We start from the raw sequence: 5,226 nt of genomic DNA on the forward strand, positions 1-5,226 counted from the left end.
TTGATGAATCTCTCCAAACTAGTCTATGCTGTGCAAACATTTACATCTATGCAGTCGACATCTACATACATACTCTGCAAGCCATCATAAGGAGTATGGCGGAGGGTCGTTTTATTACTGCTATTAATTCCCTTCCCTGCTCCGCTTGCAAATGGACCGAGGAAAAAACAACTGTCTACATGCTGCCTTAAGAAACCTGGTTTATCTTGTTTTCGTGATAGCTAGATCCTTCCACAGTCTGTCGCAAATGCCAGTTTTTTTTTTTAACTTTCGTGAATAATTTCACGAAAAGAATGTCATTTCCCTCCAGGGATTGCCATTTGAGTTCGTGGAGTATTTCTGTGCCAACGGCCTTGCCGCAGTGGTAACACCGGTTCCCGTCAGATCACCGAAGTTAAGCGCTGTCGGGCTGGGCTAGCACTTGGATGGGTGACCGTCCGGTCTGCCGAGCGCTCTTGGCAAGCGTGGTGCACTCAGCCCTCGTGAGGCAAACTGAGGAGCTACTTGATTGAGAAGTAGCGGCTGACATACGGCCGGGAGAGCGGTATGCTGACCACGTGCCCCTCCATATCCGCTTCAAGTGACGCCTGAGGGCTGAGGATGACACGGCGACCGGTCGGTACCGTTGGGCCTTCCGAGGCCTGTTCGGACGGAGTTTAGTACTTCTGTAATCCTTGTGCACTGAACAAAGCCACCGGTAACAAATTTAGCAGCATGTGCCTCCACTGCTTCAGTGTCTTTCAGTTATTCAAAGCTGTTTCGGATGTAAAAAAATTCGAACAGCGATCACCAATTGATTGCATGCATCTTTTGCATACTGTCTCCTTTACAGATGAGCTACACTTTTCTAGAATTATCCCAAAAAACTAAAGTCGACCATTCGTCTACTTTATTACCTGTATTATGTCGCTCCGTTTCATGTCGCTTTACAATAGTAAACCTAGATATTTAACAGACGTGGCTTCATCAAGCAGTACATCACTGATAACGTATTCGAGCATTACGTTATTGTTTTTCCAGCGCATCGCGTTAACTCATTTTTCCTACAGCTAGAGGAAGCTGCGATTCATCACATCAAACAGAAGTTATGTTCAAGTGTACACTCCTACAGTCACCCAAAGACGTCACTTGCCCGTCGACAGTAGATAGTCCTAGACTACTGCTCACCCTGCATGTCAAATCATTCATGTACATGGAGAATGAGAGTGGTCTTGTCGCATGTCTCTGGTGCATTCCTGACCGATGGACGGTCGGTGTGCAGGACAACGGCCTGGGTTCCATTATTTAAAAAGTCTACGCTACTCATTTTTCTGAGAATCTACTCCATATGCTCGGACCTCCGTTCACAGTCTGCAGTGTGCGAAAGTTTGAAACACATTCCGAAAATCTAGGAAAACCGATACTGCCTTTTTTCCTTCATCATGAGTCGCAGGACATCGTGTGAGAAAAGGGCAAACCTAGTTTCGCACGAATGATGATGATTTCTGAATCTGTGTGGATAGAATCTTTTCACTCTAAAGGGAACTGATTATGTTCGAACTTCGAATATGGTCAAGACCTCTGCAACAAATAAACGTTACGACTATTCGTTTACAACTTAACTTTTGCGTGTCTGTTCTTTTGTCCTCATTATACACTTGAGTCAGCTGTACATTTTTACAGTCGCTTGGGACTTTCTGCTGGGCAAGAGATTCGCGATAAGTGCAAGTAAGAAGCCAATACCAAGGAGTACTCTCTGTAAAATCGACCTGGGATTACAGCTGGACCTCGCGACGTAGTTATTTTCAACACTAATGACTGCATTTCCACGCAAAGTTTGCCTATATCTGTGACGTCTATACGAGAGTTTGTGCGATGATAAAACGTGGGTATGTCTGTTCGATTCTCCTGCGTGAATGATATTTCAAGAGCGAAATTTAAAACTTCAGCTCAGAATCAGAAAATGTTGGGTTAGCTTCGTCATGTCGGTTAAAATCAAGAGAAAGGGTGGGGGATGGGGATGGTGTGAGGGGGTGCGGGGGGAGAGGCGGTGGCACGTTGGCACGTTAGGAATTTTTCATTGTGACCTTGTGAAGGAACAGTTCTGATATTCACCTCATGTGGATAGAGGAGATCATGTCATAACAGAATACGAATGTCCGTCTGGTGACTACTGCAGTTGAAGAGCTGCTCTCTCAGGCCTCTCATTAACGTTAGAGGTAAACATATAGTGAAGTTGTTAGATTGTGGCCGTTGAAATTCTTGTTAAAATTGAGGACCACAGTGCTACAGTACTGTAGAGCCCATGAAATGTTTAACACATGAAGTCTGCAAAGGTTTTTGCAAGCTGCAGAATAGGAATCCGGCGAACAAAATTTGAAAGTTTTCGTTGTGAACACAAAATTTAAAGCTTAATTTTCGAAGTAGTGCACCTTTCCGCCCTTGGTAGCCGGTAACATGAAGTGTAATATGATTCCACATAGCCGAAATAATCATAGACAGGAATAAATATATGATTTCAGGAGCTGTTTCTACAAAAACTACGGCATTGCGTTACCACGTGGTACCAGAAAAAGCACTGAATACTTTGCACAACATTCTCGCAGGCGCAGAGATGGCAGCACAGCTTCTGCTGCAACCAAGCCAAATTCGGGATCACATAAAAAAAGATCGCAAGTTCGGCAACGACGTCACCGTCTTTCACACTGCTCGAAAGAATTAGCATAACATGACTGAGCACCTGCCACACTCCATTGACCAATAATTGAGGAATGGGCATGTTAACAAATTATACCTTTATCTTTCAGTAGTACACAACAAAACATCATTACATCCTCGATCGTGTACATAGAAAGAAGTGGAATAACCATTAATAGGAGTTTCAGAGCTTCATGACGCGTATGCTCTCCGTGAGCGTTTCCTACTGCCTGGTACCTACACTATGTGATCAAAAGCATCCGGACATCTGGCTGAAAATTACTTACAAATTCGTCGCGCCCTCCATCGGAAATGCTGGAATTCAACATGCTGTTGGCCCGCTCTTGGCCTTGATGACAGCTTCCACTCTCGCAGTCATACGTTCAATCAGGTGCTGGAAGGTTTCTTCGGGAATGGCAGCCCATTCTTCAAGGAGTGCTGCACTGACGAGAGGTATCGATGTCAATCGGTAAGGCATGGCACGAAGTCGGTGTTCCAAAACATCCCAAAGGAGTTCTATAGGATTCAGGTCAGGACTCTGTGCTGGCCACTCCATTACAGGGATGTTATTGTCGTCTAATCACTCCTCCACAGATCGTGTATTACGAACAGGTGCTCAATCGTATTGAAAGATGCAACCATCATTCCCGAATTTCTCTTCAAGAGTGGGAGCCAAGAAGGTGCTTAAAACATCAATTTACGCCTGTGCTGTAATAGTGCCATGGAAAACAACAAGGGGTGCAAGTCCCCTCCATGAGAAACACGACCACACCATAACATCACCGCCTCCGAATTTTACAGTTGGGACTACACACGCTGACAGATGATGTTCACCGGGCATTCGCCATACCCACACCCCGCCATCGGATCGTCACACTGTGTACCCTGATTCGTCACTCTACAAAACATTTTGCCACTGTTCAATAGTCCAGTGTTTACGCTCGTTACACCAAGCGAGGCGTCGTTTGGCATTTACCGGCATGATGTGTGGCTTATGAATAGCCGCTTGACCATGAAATCCAAGTTTTACCACCTTCCGCCTAACTGTCATAATACTTGCAGTGGGTCCTGATGCAGTTTGGAATTATTGTGTGATGGTCTAGATAGATGTCTGCCTATTACACATTGCGACTGTCTTCAACTGTCGGCGGTCTCTCAGTCAACAGACGCTTTTGTGCTCTATATGTCCCTTCACGTTCCCACTTCACTGTCACATGGGAGACAGGGGACCTGGGGATATTTAGGAGTGCGAAAATCTCGCGTACAGTCGTATGATACAAGCGACACCCAACCACCTGACCAAGTTCGAAGTCCACGGAGCGCCCCATTTTGCTCTCTCACGATGTCCGACTACTGAGGCCGCTGATGTGGAGCACCTGGCAGTAGGTGGCAGCACAATGCACCTAACATGTAAAACGTATGTTTTTGGGGATCTCCGTATGCTTTTGATCACATAGTGTAAATTTAACATGTCCCACAAATTCTTTTGAACAGTGCATATGCCTTATTGGCAGTAAAAGCTGAACGTAAACTCCTGCAAACACTCACTTACCGGTGAGAGATGCTTGAACTTGCTCCTTCACTCGTGGAGACCCGGGTTCTTTGTGCATATAAGCTGCGGCAGCAGCGTGCGCCTTGGTAGTGGAGGAGGTCTCTTGAATTGTAAGTTGCTCTGTTCCTGCAGGTGCTGTTGTTGTTGGTACAGAGTCTGCGCGGCACCAGCAATAAATCGAATGTCACTTGCACACTAAGAACTATATGTATTAAAACTGCAAACCATACTAAATCTGCGTTCACTACTAACGGTGCTAAATACAGATATATCTTCCACAAAGCTGGGTACTGGATCTTGAGTTTTCTAATAATGGACTCAATATATACACTTTTTCCGCATTTTAAGAAACTATCATAAGGGATGTATGTAAGGGCTGTACAGCAATGGCTTCTTACACATTGAAAATCATATTGATTCGCATCACGCTGTACTGAGTGCATAAACCTTCAAAACACACTTTGCGGTTACACCTAAAAACAGGCGCTTCTTAACGTTTGAAGCAAACAAACGGTTGCTATATGTTTAACGTGTGTATCTTTGTGTCTCTCTGGGACATTCAGCTCCAAACGAATCGTCCAATTTTAATGAAGTTTTTATAAACTTATTTTAAGTTGATTTGATCAGAATTGTTACTAGAAAATTTGTTCAACAGTTTAAACTTCATCACCTAAATTAAATAAGAGCTACATCGTTTTACTTAGTACGAGACTGTAGAGCTCAAAAAGATATAAATAAAGGCCAGCGGGAACATATTTTTTATTTAAAGGTAGACCAACAACGATGATTTCTGTATTTTTAAAGTCACCCATTTCAGTACTTACAAAGCAGGTAAAGGCTGATTGCGACTAAACTGTAAAAGATAAACATATACCCCCGCAGACTTTATCGTTCTTTTTTGGTCTACAATTCAGTACTAAATCAAATGATTTTTGTTGATAGTTTAGGCAGCCTACTACAAGAGAGAGCAATGGCAGCCCACTTCTTTCGGCTTGATT

At 44.0% G+C, this 5,226-nt stretch overlaps 1 pseudogene; it reads left to right on the forward strand.

The window, feature by feature from the left end:
- The first annotated feature begins 343 nt into the window (after positions 1 to 343).
- On the forward strand, positions 344 to 461 carry LOC126427335 (5S ribosomal RNA; annotated as a pseudogene).
- The last annotated feature ends 4,765 nt before the right edge of the window (positions 462 to 5,226 follow it).

Source organism: Schistocerca serialis, chromosome 1, assembly GCF_023864345.2.
Source record: "Schistocerca serialis cubense isolate TAMUIC-IGC-003099 chromosome 1, iqSchSeri2.2, whole genome shotgun sequence".
In the NCBI taxonomy this organism is placed as follows: Eukaryota; Metazoa; Arthropoda; class Insecta; order Orthoptera; family Acrididae; genus Schistocerca; species Schistocerca serialis.